The sequence below is a fragment of the Lacerta agilis genome, chromosome 6, assembly GCF_009819535.1.
Source record: "Lacerta agilis isolate rLacAgi1 chromosome 6, rLacAgi1.pri, whole genome shotgun sequence".
In the NCBI taxonomy this organism is placed as follows: domain Eukaryota; kingdom Metazoa; phylum Chordata; class Lepidosauria; order Squamata; family Lacertidae; genus Lacerta; species Lacerta agilis.
Genome location: NC_046317.1, coordinates 46,730,524 through 46,745,071, shown reverse-complemented (window position 1 = coordinate 46,745,071; position 14,548 = coordinate 46,730,524). Strand labels below are relative to the sequence as shown.

General features: G+C 43.4%; 1 protein-coding gene across 23 annotated transcripts in view; it reads left to right on the top strand.

Annotated features, from left to right (window-relative positions):
• The first annotated feature begins 8,913 nt into the window (after nucleotides 1-8,913).
• PTPRF (protein tyrosine phosphatase receptor type F) overlaps nucleotides 8,914-14,548 on the top strand; it is a 470,302-nt gene continuing 464,667 nt past the window's right edge. For 5 of the 23 annotated variants that reach the window (XM_033152394.1, XM_033152379.1, XM_033152393.1 and 2 more), the window contains exon 1: nucleotides 8,916-9,062. The gene's annotated coding sequence lies outside the window, so the exon portion shown is untranslated. Of the gene's footprint in view, nucleotides 9,063-14,548 lie in introns of all 23 variants that reach the window. The other 18 variants (XM_033152400.1, XM_033152397.1, XM_033152386.1 and 15 more) reach the window with 8 other exon arrangements.

Sequence of the window (14,548 nt, the reverse complement as noted above, 5' to 3'; positions counted from 1 at the left end):
CCTGCACCCATCAGCAGATTTTGTATATTTTTTCTCCCCACCCCCTTCACCTCGTGTAGAGTAAGTGGCTATAACACTGTCTCCACTGACTATTCTGCTCCATGTGCCCTGGGTCATATACTGCAAGGAAATTAAGTAACAAGTGCTTGGCCAGTTCTACGAAAACCACAAGTGAAATGTGTTCACCAGCAAAGTTAGTTGTGCTCCCCATGATAGAAGCTTGCCTGCATTTAGTGTTTTATTGCCAATAGGGCTCCATTTCCACAACCTGTATACTGAATCATTGAACACGGTATAAAAGACACTGTTATCACATGTAGACTATGGGAGTGATATTTAACCAGCTAACACTTTCAATATTATAGGGGAAGGTATATGTGTATATATATGTGTGTACACACACATATGGGGAGGGAGAGAGAGAGGAGGCAAGCAAGCAAGGAAGGAATACTTTCAAGGATCAGGGAAGATTCTACTAGTTCGAGGACTGAGATAAACTGGGTGTTCCACTTTGATTGTACCTTTTCCCTTCCCTGGTTTACCTGCATGGGGTGCCTTGTTCTTGCTGTCCCAGTTGCAGCTGTGCACTAGGGTTCCTGGCAGGTTTTTGCATTTGGATTCCAGAGGTGTACGGGTTCTGAAAAGGAGAAGACAGAGGTTAGTACAGAAGTACCTCGAGTTACAAACGCCTCAGGATACAAACGCTGCTAGCCTGGGAGAGTTACCTCGAGTTGAGAACTTTGCCCCAGGATGAGAACAGAAATTGTGTGCTAGCGGCACGGCGGCAGCAAGAGGCCCCATTAGCGAAAGCATGCCTCTAGTTAAGAACAGTTTCAGGTTAAGAACAGACTTCCAGAATGAAATAAGTTCGTAACTAGAGGTACCACTGTAATATGTTCTTTTCACTTTGCTGTAAATTTGACTCACTGTTGTTAGTGCAAGTGCCCTTTCACCAGAGTACCTGTCACCTCTTTTTAAGGCATAGCATTATGCCATCACAAAAAGGTGCATAAGGTAGCCTGAGGGCAGGAACACACCCTGGGTGAGCATAAGATTCCAGTCTTTTGGTCCATCCACTTTTCCTCCTTTCATAAGCATTGCTCTGTGGGCATAAGGCTGCAGTAGTCTCTTGTCGGTACAAGAGTATTGCTACACTAGTGTTGCCCCCCCCCAGCAAGTCATTGTCCTCTGCTGGTATAAAGTGCTGCAAAGGGTGTTGCTGAGTGTTGTGTTTGTGTGCACCACAATTACATTGATCAGGCTGTTGCATGCAACAGTACTCCCACTACTGCACGCCTGGCCTGAAAAACAGTTAAATAGTACTTCAATGCATTCCAATAAACTTCTGTGTTTAGTGAGAGAGAGGGAGAGATTATTTCCAAATGGGAACACAGGGACCTGACTTCTAATGCTCAGAACCATCTATGCTACAGTACTATCTCCATCTAGCTCAGTATTGTCTACACTGACTGGCAGCAGCTCTCTAGCATTTCAGACAGAGAATCCTTCACAGCCCTTCCTCATAGGAAAGTAACAGTATGAGAAGTTGCTTCTAGATGACAAGGACTTGTGTCCTGATGCTCATGTTGTAGCTAAAACAAAGATTGCTGAAAAGTGTTGTCCGAACAAAGGGTAAGGGAAATCTTACTTCACAAATAACCATTGCTTGTGAACAAATTAAATTAGGTTATTTGTGGATAAAGGTGATCTAGTTGATACAGTATACTTGGGTTTTCAAAGTACTTATGCAAGATCTCTTACTGAAGACTTCAAAAAGATAAAATGTGACAGAGAAGGACCAACAGTTGGTTAAAAACTATAAAACACAGAGTAGGTACAATTGGTATCAAAAATAAGCATATGTTCCTCAAAGCCACTTTTCACAGCATGTAGGTTCCTGTTCCACCAGTGTCTGCCATGGTTGACATACAGACTGCATACACACTATAACTTTAAAGTCCATCTCTAAAGCACACCTCCCCCCTCAAAGAATTCTGGGCGCTAGAGTTCATTCCTTACAAATTGAAAGTTCCCAGCAACCCAGTACCCAGAATTCTCTGCAGGAAAAACATGCTTTCAATGTGTTTTAAAGCCACATTTTTCTAGCATGCCCAGCTTGTCAGTGGCTAGAATACATGCATTATATGCAGAAGGTTCTGGGTTTAATTCCTGGCATTCCCAGATAGGGCTGGGAAAGACCCCTGCCTGAAATCCCGAACAGTTTCTGCTAGTTAGTGTAGACAAACCTTCCCCAACCTGGTGCCTTCCAAATGTTTTGGACTACAATTCATATCAGACCCAGCCAAGACAGGAGTGCCAGGTTGGGCTGATTTGAGTTACAGTCCAAAACATCTGGAGGACACCAGGTTAGGAAATGCTGGTTTGGACTACAGGGAACTAGATGGACTAGTTTTATATAAAGTACTTTACTACATTTCTATATCTGTTTACACACACCCCTTCATACTTTACATGCTTACTATTGGCAAAAATTGGTGGATCATCAGTGTAACCTAGCTGCCCTGCAAACGCTTTAAGTTATAGTGAAAATTAGGATGATATACCACTAAGTGGTAAAACTGGACAACCCTGGATGAAGCAACAGCTCATACAGGCAGTAATTAGACATTTTTGAAATTCAAGATTTAGAAATACGAGGTTGGATTAATACTTGGTTGTGTGGCCAGGTTGATTGTCTATACTTGACTTTGTGAAGGAGATATTCCTGCCATCAAACGCTACCTGCTGAAAGTCACATTCCCTGCATTGGAACAGGGGCCACCAGTACTACCCCAATAACTGAGCCCAGCAACAACATGGACCCCAAAACATGGTTTTTTGGGAATGGTGCTGTGACCTTGTACAGTATATGTTTCATGTTAAGATGGTTATTCAGTGACTAGTGCATCCAACATTCTTTTCTCCTTGTTCCCCACTATCCACCTCACCATAGAACAAACAGTCCTTGACATCCAGACACAGCCAATTCCCTTCCAAGCCACCTAAGTCTTGTTATCTGGAGTCTTTGGTTTCTGGGAGGGGGCTAGAAAACATTGATAAGGACCTGGTTCTTTGCTGCCACTGATACTGGAAGATGAGTTACCGGTACTCATTTTGTGTATATAGGGCTTCAAAGGGCTAGTACCCACCCTACTTGCAACTATCTGCAGACTATGTTAATAAAAAGAAAATCACAGTTACATTGCAGAAACTGATGCTGCATGAAAAACATTGAATTCTTGGTGCTGTTCAGATCATCCCTTAGAAGAACTGGAAAACACATGTCACAAAGGCATTATTTAAATGTTGGGTATGGAACAAATTCTACAGAAGGGGAGTCAAGAAGGATTGAGGAAATGGCTGTAAAATCAGTGTAGGAGCATGTGCTTTGCATGCAAAAAGGTCTCGAGTTCAATCCTCAGTAGGGCTGGGAAAGTCCCCTGCCTATAACCCTAGAGAACCACTGGCAGTCAGTGAGCTAGATCGATCAACAGTCTGACTTGGTACAATGCAGCTTCCTGTGTTCCTATAAGAAACAGAGGTCTCCAGTCTTTAAAAAAGACTGCTGAGGGAAGACAAATATAATATGTAAAGAGAATGTAAAGAAAAACAGTAATTTACTTCCCTCCCCCAACATGTACATCAATCCCGACAAACAATAAAATGTTTAGAAATAAACAGATGTTTAAAAATAGCCATTAAAATCAACAGACACATAACCAAACATTTCTGAACAACACAAACATTCCAGATGTAATTTGTGATGGAAGGGTTGAGTTTTGCAACGGGGCTGATATAAGACCATTTGTTTTATTCATATACCACTTCTCTACCATCATGGAACTCAAGGTAGTGTAAATATGATTCCTATGGTGTACCACAAATGCACTGGTCAGATTCCGACCTATTTAGCAAGGTTGCCCCATGATGACCCTCAGGGCTTGATTTAGGTAAACTTGGAAAGAGATAAATTAAGGTTCCTAAACTGCCAGCATATTGCAAAGCTAAGCGGGGTGAGGTATAGTTTCAAATTGGATGGGGGGCTGTGTGTTGAGATTCCTGCATTCCAGAGGGTTGAACTAGATGACCTGTGGATTCCCTTCCAACACAATGATTGTATGATTCTATGAAATAAATCATGGTAGAGATCATAGAGGCTTAGAGGGCGAATGGAAAGTTAGCACACAATCCAATACACATCTAATTTGAGGAAAGTTCTGCTGAGTTAAGTGATACTTATTCCCAACATGTTTAGGACTGTAGCCTCAGAGTGCAATACTATACTGCAGATCCAGTGGCTAGGGGAGCTTTAGGATATGGCAGAAACTGCACTAACTAGGGTTGCCATACTTCAAAAAGTAAAAACCAGGACACCCCAAAGTTGTTGAGCTTTTGTTTTTTACGCCGCCTTTCAGAAATCCCCCCTGGATGTCAATTCCACCTTTGAAATCACAGTAATGTCCAGGATGTATGGCAACCCTAACTAAAATGACATATCTCTGGATATACCTCTGCCACTGGAGATATGCCCATTTGATGTATAACTACCACCTCAGCAGCGGAGGGACAAAATGGACATAGAAACATGAAAGGGAGCAGCAGACAAGGCTGAATCCTTTGCATTCTACAATTCCTGATTCCACTTCCACCCCAGCCCTCTGATAACTCCAGAGGAGGTTTCGTAATTAAACAGAACCTCAAAAGACAGCACAACCCGCCATGCTGCCAACCTGGGAAATAAACCTAAGAACCAAGCATCTCACACAGGTATGGGGAAAATCCAAAGCAGAAATGCTGCAGGTGTCTGTCCCGCTTCCCTTGCCATATGTGTCAACAATTTCTTGGCCAAACTCAATTGGTGAAGCAATACTTCCTTCCCTCAGCATCAGTGTATCCCATAGAACAGGGGTTGTCAAACTGTGGTCAACAGACCATCAATGGTTCACAAGCTCAATTCAGGTGATCCACAGTATGCACATGCATTGCATTAAGTATTCATATTGATTTTAAATTGTATTTTAATTACCTCTCTTGTTACTTATATTGTATTTTATTGTATTACAGATTGAATTCTATGTAACATAATAAAATATGATATGTAAGAAATAAAAGAAGCAATAAAATACAATTAAAAATCATACAGCATCTAGCACAGCACATTACAATTGCTACAGCAGGCAGAAAAACAATTCAGTGGTCTGCGGAGACGTTCAGCAAGTGGTCCATAGGGGAAAACATTTGGCAAGCACTGCTACAGAGGGGGATACAAGTACTGATGCTGTGCTGAGATGAAACTCCTTGCTGGCCCTAAAGCTCCACAGGCAGGATGACAGAGTTCACACCACAAGCTTCATTAACTACTGGTACAAACCCGCTGAAGCAGTGCTCAGCATAGTTCAGGGTAGCCTCCACCTTTTCTCTGTCCTCACTACCAATGAGAGGGTCGAGGAGGGTCGAGAGTGTGGTGGAGAGAACATAGTACAGGATCATGTTGATGGTGTTGCTTGAGAGAGTGTGAGCTTCATTAACTACAAACCTGGTTTGATGTATCAATTGTTCAGTTCAAGGGGCCCTACATAACATGGGGTTTGCCTACAAAACTCTACAAAATGACTACAAAACCCTACAGGTTTTATGGGAATCCTAAATTTTGGTGTTTGTAGTTAATGAAGCTCACACCATAACTGTAGTAGGCATGGAGGGCTACTTACCACCCATCCCAGGCACCCCACTCCCATTGAAGTCAAGGCTGGCCAAACACTCATATTTGCTTTTCCTGGGGCTTGCCCCTTTGGCTTAACTTCTGTTATCTTTCTTGCTCCCTCATCCACACTTGCAAAAGGATCCATTCATTGATAAGTGTGCCATCTCCCACTTGGGACTCTGATTGGTGGTGGTGGTGGTGGTGTGTGTGTGTGTTGTCTGGGTTGCTCCTACAGCTTTCCCATTGCTTGTTTGTGTTCCTGCATATAATCTAAGCACAATATTCCTTTACCCCTGTTGGGGCTTGAATTGATGAACAGTCTAGGACCTGGGTATTTGTGCCTTTACTGGGTGTGCCACATTTGAAAGTAATGTTTATGGTGCTTATAGTAGTACATTGTGAGAAGATGTCCCCTGTTGCATGTATTGACCCCCTCTCTGCTGTCCTGCTGGGCAGGAGCATTTTGCTGTGTTCACCCAGCAATTAGTGGGAATTAGTGATGACGCTGCTATTGATGTTGGGGGCGTAGCTGACATAGTTGAACTGTTGAAGGGAAATTCCCCACCAGGGTAGAAATCATATATCGAGCAGATGGAAAGCTCTTTAACTTGAGTAGGCTGAAAGCAAAGAGTAAGGTTACCATAACTTCCGTCATAGAGCTTCATTATGCTGATGACTACATAGTGTGTGCACACTCAGAGGAAGACCTCCAAACCATCCTAAATAGCTTCACAGAAGCTTACGAAAAACTTGGCCTATTGCTCAACATCCCAAAAACCAAAGTGCTGCACCAACAAGCACAAAACAACCCCTCCGCAGTGCCACAAATCCAATTTAATGGTGTAACATTGGAAAATGTTGATCACTTCTCCTACCTGGACAGCTATCTTTCCACAATGGCCGACATTGATGCTGAAATTCAGCATTGCCTGAGCTCTGCGAATGCAGCTTTCTTTACCAAAGGTGTCATGGGCTTTGAATATTTTGGTTATCTGAAGAAGTGTGCATGCACACGAAAGCTCATACCAAGAACTAACTTAGTTGGTCTCTAAGGTGCTACTGGAAGGAATTTTTTATTTTATTTTGTTTTGTATGGGCTTTGAAGACACTGAAACTCAGGATGAAAGGGAGAAACATATTAAGAGGAAGGCACGTTTGGCAAACCCTCACCTTGATCAACTCCTGCCTGGAAACCTATGTCTCCACTGTGGAATCCAGAATTGGCCTCTCCAGTCACTTACAGACTCACAGTTAAGACTATGTTCATGGAAGACAATCTTACTCGGCTCCGAGTGATCGCCAAAGAACTGTTCAATGATTTTTTTACTGGGTGTATATAGGATACCAGCTAAATCACATTGTGGCAGCATAAATGGACCATAGGATTGCTTGGTCCATATTTTATTTCGCTTTCCAGCTGCTGTTGCTGCTCACATTCTGCTTCTTCTTACTTGTCTCCACCCCTCTCTTTTTTTTTCTTGTCGTCTCCAGTTCTTTCATTTCAAAGGCAGTTTAAGATGTGGCTCTCCAAGTGTATGCCTGCCAATATCTTTTGGCCTCAAGGCTAGGCATGCCCCAACAAGCACGGAAGTGTATAACACAAGTTAAGAGAGGCTTAGTTTTTTTTTTTTTAAGACTGGGTTAAAAATGCACAACAGCACAATTTTCATTAATGCTGGATGTTTTAATTATTTATTTGCACAGCCCAATATGGTGGCGGTGGAGAAGAGAACAGACGGTACACTGAGAAGCTAGTACGATATGGTAAAGAACATTTTCATGGAGACTCTCCCCATCCCCAGGAACCTTGACAAAGAGAGTTGCCGACTTACCTACTTCGTTACCTGTCTCTGCTGGAGAGGGTTGTGCAGGCGGGGCTGGAGAGTTCAGGCAACGACCAGTGAGGAAGCAGCTCCGCCTCCAGCCGGTCTCGCCAATGAGGAGGTGGAGTTGCTGAGTCCTAGCTCAAGAAAAAGGTGGTGTCGGGTGTGTCTGAGTCCGGCCTCTTTCAGATTTGCTAACCTTTAGCCCTGGGGCCCCAGAGCAGTTCACACCTATTTCTGACTAAGATGACATGACTCAATATAGGAGGGGGTGGGGTGGGGAGAGGGAGGCGGAGATCATAATGACGACGACAGCACTTTTGCAAATGTACAGGAGAGTTTGCCTCGCTCAACAATCCCGGGGCAGTTGTGCGCGATACCTGACCCTCACAGTGTAAACAACCCCCTCCCAATCTCTTCCGTACGGGTGAGGGGCGGGAGGACATCAGGGTCCGCACGAAATAAAATAGGCGGAAAGCGCGGGAGCTGAGCAGAGGGTTGCAGCAGGAAGAATTATCTGAAAGACGGGTGAGGTGGTGGTGGGGAATACACAGCTGAAATCGGGATCTTCTGGAGGCGGGAAGTAGCTGCTGCGGAGCTTTAATGGTGTCGATTCTGTGGAAGACGTCGGCAGAGGGTGAAGCGGATTTCGAGAGAGGAAGCCGACAAATGGTGAAGGAGAGAGAGAAGGCGCGAAGCGTTTCCTGGAGTGTGCGTGCATAATCTCTACACCGGGAGAGCCGGATTCTATTCTAAGCAGGTTTACTTGGAAGTCAACCCCGCGGGTTTTCCTCCCAAGAAAAGCACAGGATAGTCGGGTGAGCGAGAAATTCTAGGGGCACGGACCCCATGAGTGGTGAGTTTCTGTGAGGAAACTGGAGAATTTTTATGCGGGTGGTGGGGGCGTACAGTGAAGAAGAGTGTCGGGGCACATCAACTCTCTTTGCACATTAACTCAGCGTTAGCTGGAGAAAGGCTGCGTGCAATATGTGTTTGCGTGTAAATGGGAGGTGGGGGGGCGGAGAGGAGGTCGAGGTGAATGGAGTGGTCGTAGTCGGTTGCGCGAGGAGAGCTGCGAGGAAGGCTGAGTGACGGTGAGGCGGCGGCGGGGTGGGGGGCGCGCGAAGAGAAAGGCGCAGCAGCCCAATGGGGGGAGTAGGTGGGAGGGTGTCAGGGGCGCGCGGGAGGAGGAGGGGTCGGCGGGCGGGCGGGCTCGAGGCACTCCTGGGCTCTGCGGGCGGGCTGGTTGGTTGGTTGGTTAGCTCTGGGCACGCGCGGCGCGGGCCTGCTGAGGCGGGTTGGCTGTGCTGGCGGCTCTTCAGGCGGGCGCGCGCTGACTGGGCGGGAGCTCGTGCGAGGGACGGGAGCGGAGGGGCTCCGGGAGCTGCCGGTGTGTGTGTGTGTGAGCGCGCGTGCACGCGTGTGTTCACGGAGAAAGAAAGAGAGAGAGAGACGGTGGCGAAGCCCGGCGCCAGCGGCTGGTTGGCGGGTCGGAGCGAGGCAGCATGCGGGTGGCGGCGCCCCGGGCGTGTGTGGTGAGTAGTTTCTTTGGCGTCTCACGGTCTTGCCGGTCACCCGCCGCCTGTTGAGTAGCGCGGGGGAAGGCTTGCCTTTGCTGAAATAAAAATACCTTACCACTCCCCCCCCGCTCCCGCCGTTGCCCACCGAGCCCTAAAGCTTCCTTCGAGGTGAGTTCCTCTGAATGCACCGCCGCTTTCGGCGGGATCAACCTCGATCCGTCCCGTGGGGCAGAAGCGCCTTCTTTCCCCTTGTTGCCCTGGGATTCTTCCTGCGCTCCCACAGCGGGAACTTGCCCTCCTCGGGGAGAAGAAACCTTTTGGACCCGATCCACTCTCGGTTAATAGAGTTGTGCGTGCAAGAGGGGGGAGGGGTTGTTGCCCAGTCCGCCCGTCTCTTACCTGCCGACGCCATTCTCACTTGATTCCTTTCCTTTTTAAAAATAAAAATTAAAAAATCCGGATTTCAGCTGAGGGTTAATTGTCCCCACCCCCCACATGCACGGATTCTTGGCTGCTTTTTCCACGCTGGCCTCCATGTGCGTGTGTGTGTGTGTTTAGTTCATATTATTTATTACACGGAGACTTGCATTGTACCTGTTTTGGAACTGTTGCATGATACGGCATGTGTATGTTCTCCTCTCCGCCCTTCCTCGATTTGCATACTTTGTTCATGGCAGGCACAAAAAGCAGAACTTTTTTTGTTTTTTTGTTTTAATCAAATGGTGATGTTGGTTGTAGACACTAATTTAAAATAAAGAAATTCAAAGACCCTTCTTCCTGATCGTGTGCTGAAGGACTTGTTTTTTAGATTAAAAAGAAACCCTAATATGTGAAAAGAATAAAAATGAAAGCATCAAATGTCCAAATACTCTTGCAGCCTGGAAACATGAGATATGTTTTCCATGTTAATGAATATGGCCTGGTGACCTTTCCCACTGGAAGACGTAATATACTGTGGTGGTGCCTGTAAGAAAATCGGTCTCCCTGTATACCCCCCCCCCCCATGGCGTTTGGAAAAGGTGAAGAATATACATGATCAGTCTGCCTGACTTCACCTGCGGTGCCTAGAACCTAAGACTTGCACTGTCAGGAATGTTGCCTTGCCTCGCCTGCTTCTCCACCCTGAAAGAAATGTTTAGAAATACAATCTTTTGGATTTGTCCCAGGTCTACCATACAGTCTGGAAAAGAGAAGCAGTGACACCACTCGAGTAAGAGCCTCGAAACCAGATGCTTTCAGAATGCCTGCTTCATCCTTTCAAATGGCAACCAAGAGTGTGTGTATGGGGGGGGGTTTCTTATTTCTTCGCTTTGTTCTTTTTGACTGCAGATTGATGGAAAGAAATGAGAGAGAAACAATGAGTTTCCTAGCTTTGGTCAGACTGGTTTGTGGTTGTTGGTGTTTTTTTTTAACTCACAGACAGCTTTAGAAAGGTGCCTTTTTGCTTCAAAGACTATGCTTAGTGCTCTGAGCTAAACGTTGGGTAATTAGAAAACTACCTGAATCACATTTTTTTTCTCTGACAGTTGCTTATTAGCATTTATCATTCTGTTTGCTTCAAAGGAAGAAGTGGATAAAAATTATGGAGTGTTTTCTGTGTACTTAACACTAGCTTTTTTCTGTGATGCCGATTTCTTTTTCTTGGAATAACATTTGTGGGGGGAAATGAGGCAATTGGTTTTTTTAAAAAACAAAATATAAATATGTAGCATGTTAAATAGTAGTTGGCAGGGAGTGTTAAAAGCTGAGCGAAGTTCTTCTACATGTCAGTAGCTTAGGTGCTGGGGAAATAACTGTTGTATTTCTCAGACCTTAAGTATAGAATGAAGACAGTGGTAGGTTTTCCTTCAGAGGTAGGTGAGAGAATATACCGTGCTACTCAAAATTCCTTTTTTATTCCTTTTTTGCCATTCAGTCTCAGAGGTCCTCTAATATGCTTGTGCTCAAAATGTAAACTTTTGCCCCCTGTTGGACTGGCAGGAGTACTTTAGAAGAGAAGAAAAGGGCCCTTTTAAAATGCAAATGGTGTAGGCACTTTGTCAGCCAGCTCCCACTCAACCTGTTGGTTTCTTTTTAACTAAAGCAATGACTGGCAGACTGTATGAAATCCCAAGACTGCTTCTGAATATCAGGAATGAGAGTAACATTTTCAGTTTTGCACTTGCCAGTTGTTAAACACCTCATGCTGCTGGCTTTACATGGCTGTGCACAATCCTGAACTATGAATAAATTTGAGTTCAGTATTGTGCAGAGTAATGTAGCTGTGTGAAATATATTAATAGAATGAAGGAAAATGAATGCATGAAACCCTTGGTTATTTCCTTTATCAATTGCTTCAATTAAGCTGTTTCAGCTCTTGAAAGTGTAAACTAAGTATTCATGATAAAGATTAAAACAATAAAAAAATTCCACTCTTAAGAAACATGCATGCATGCAGATAACTTGTATGCACAAAGGGTGATGGTCCGTGGCAATTACTTCAAAGAGTGCTTAGGGTCATACTTATTTAGCTATCATACATGTTATCAACTGTAGTTGTGCTGTCAAAATGTCCACTTGTCAAGTAGATAACTGAATTATACAGAGTGGTTAGCTATCTTAATGTTCCCAGTGTTTTGCAATCTTAGAATATTGTTAATTGTAGTTAAAAGGTTCAAGGGGTGGTAGTTACTCACCCAATGTTCCATTTGTCTGATCCTGTCTCCTTCCCACTCCACCACCAGCTTCATTCTATGTTGCCATGTTTCCAGAAGACAGACAATAAACTGATGATTAGTGCACTGTTTACATGTGTTGTGTTAATGTTGCTCCTTCCTACATCTGGAGGGGAGGTGAACAATCCCAATTCACAGCCTCCATAATGTAGCCCCAAGTTAACTGGTTACATTATGGAGGCTTTGCCCATGTCTGTCTTTGTCTCCACAAAATTGTAGGAGTCTCCTGATTTCCTTTAGGCAGTTTTTGCTCACAAGTGAACAGAAAAGTGTTGAATTACTAGCATAAATTAACTTTGCCATGAAAATAATGAACAAATAGGGCACAATCCACCAGGAATACTGTCTCATTCAAAGGAGTAAGAATGCAGGAACATAGATGTTCTTGAGTGCAACTTCAGTTAATTTATGTGAGTCTTGTGCAGGGACAGTGCCTGGTTTTTGCTGCTTATATTTGCTTCTGTTAATAACCATATATGCTCATCTTTAAAAAGAAAATGCTACATGACAGTTTTAGATTGCCAATGCTGTAGGCTGCTTCTCCTTGTCGCTAGAGGCCCTGGGGTGACAATATCTTCATTTAAAAAACTACTTGATGTGCATAGCACTCATTATCTTGATGCTTGATTCACAGTGGCCAGTTTTATGTTGCTGTCAGTGTACTTTAATCCTTGGTTTATTACTTTGCCATGCCATTGTTTTAGCTGTGGTTCTGAGATAGTACTTACATTCAAGAGTGTGATCAGCAAACTTAACTTTATCAATAAGAAATCAATGTAGCCTGTCATCACAACAGCCAACCTTGTGAACTAATCCAGTTACAAATCAGTATTAGTTTATTTGTGTTTCCAGTGAGTTGCTTTTAACTCACTAACTTTGAAGGTGACCTGCTTTGGCATTCCTCCCATTTCTGGAAAAGGCATTCATAGCAAAGAGTTAAACAGCTTATGGACAAAGAGCTAATGCATCCCTTAACGCAGAAGATTTTTATAATTCAGCTTGGTTATAAATATCGCCATATGCCTTTGTTTGCTTTTTTATGTACTGCTTACCCATGATAGTATGTTGGCTTTTGGCAGAAACAGTAAAAGAAGTCATAGCCAGCATTCCTCTGTTGTTCTGCTGAAAGTGTCAGAATATTTAGCAAATAAAGTATGAACACTTCTGTATTGATGTCTTTTCGTTCACATGGGCTGTAAGTAATGTTTGGATTATTTTCATTCTGGTTTATTGTGGTGGTGCTCATAAGAAAGTCTCACCAACATTTGTGTCTTTTGCCAGTAGCAGTTGTTGGAGAATGCGTCTCCGACGAAGGAAAAATATCAGTGTAACAGAAGAAAAGTCCGTTTTTGTGGGCTTTGAGAAGAATTGCTTAAAGATGAATTTCAGCTGAGTTTTTGACCTTCTGTAAATTTACTTGTAATATAGGTTCATACATTTTCTTTGGAGTCTACAGGTATATACTTATATCTGCGAATGACATTGTTGGAGCCTGCTAATAGCATACAACCAAAGAAGCACAGTTCTTCGAATGTTATCCCATTATACATCTCAATTTCCGTATTGCTTTTGCCAGCAAATGTTTCTAAAAGATGCAGAGCAACTTCTGTAAGGAACATACTGTTGTGGATCGTATTGACCTTCATTAGGCCCTAAATTTGGGGCCTTTCTTTTCCTTGACCCTGCAGTTATGTTACGTAGACTTTAACTGAGACCAACCTAATCAGGAGTTTCCCCCAAAAGAAATGGATTCCTTGGATGTTACTTAAAGATACTTGAATAAGACGAGAGCTTACGTAAACTGTTTCAGCAGAGTGTGATTAACATGTTTGTGGCAGCATAGTGTGTAATCGACACTTTCATATACCGTGGCTTGCGTGATTATGAAAAGGTTGAGATGTGTATTTTATATGGTAATAGGATTGTAAACTTACAAACCCATCAAGTATTTGTTGGATCAGCTAAATACCACTAGACAGCAGTTTCTGGACTTGTTAGTATATTATGAAGGGCAAACCTTTCTGCATTCCAATTTTACAATGGTTTCTAAAGTGCTTTTCAGAAGAGGCTAAGAGTTAAACTACTTAGTTCCCATTATGGAACACAAATATTATAATAATGGTAAAATGCTATATCTAAGATGTTAGGGGGAAATGCTGAAGTGTAATGCTAATCCAGCACGGAAATATTAAGTGTCCCTTGTACAATGCAGGATAAGAGGATCACACAGTTTTTGAATCATAGAATTGTAGAGTTGGAAGGGGCCCCGAGGGTCATCTAGTTGAACCCCCTGCAATGCAGGAATCTCAACTAAAGTATCCATGACTGATGGAATAGTTTGACAGTTATACTTGAAGTGGTATGCATCTAAAGAGTGCAGTGCATGATTTGTGCAATAAAATGGTGCAATACTTAATTTTTTTATAGGTATCCAGAAATGGAGGTCTGAAGGCATAAATTCAGTAGTGTGGGGGCTTCTGCTGCAATCTCGATAATTCGCTTTTTATTTTTTCTAGCTCTTTGTCTTATAAGTAACATGGGAGGATATTTTAAAATGCTCAGAAGAGGTACGTCATGTTGGACAACTACTGCTTGTTAAGAACCTGGTTTATTTCTGCTTGCTGCTTTACTGTTAGTTAAATATTAATTTAACTTGGATTTGTAAAGTGGAAACCACAGTGGTTATCTCTACCTTGCCTTGGAAAACCTTGGAGCAGACTGCTTTAAACAATTCACATTTCTTAATCCTGTTTTCAGAAATGTTGTCTTTTAATTACTGTTTATGCT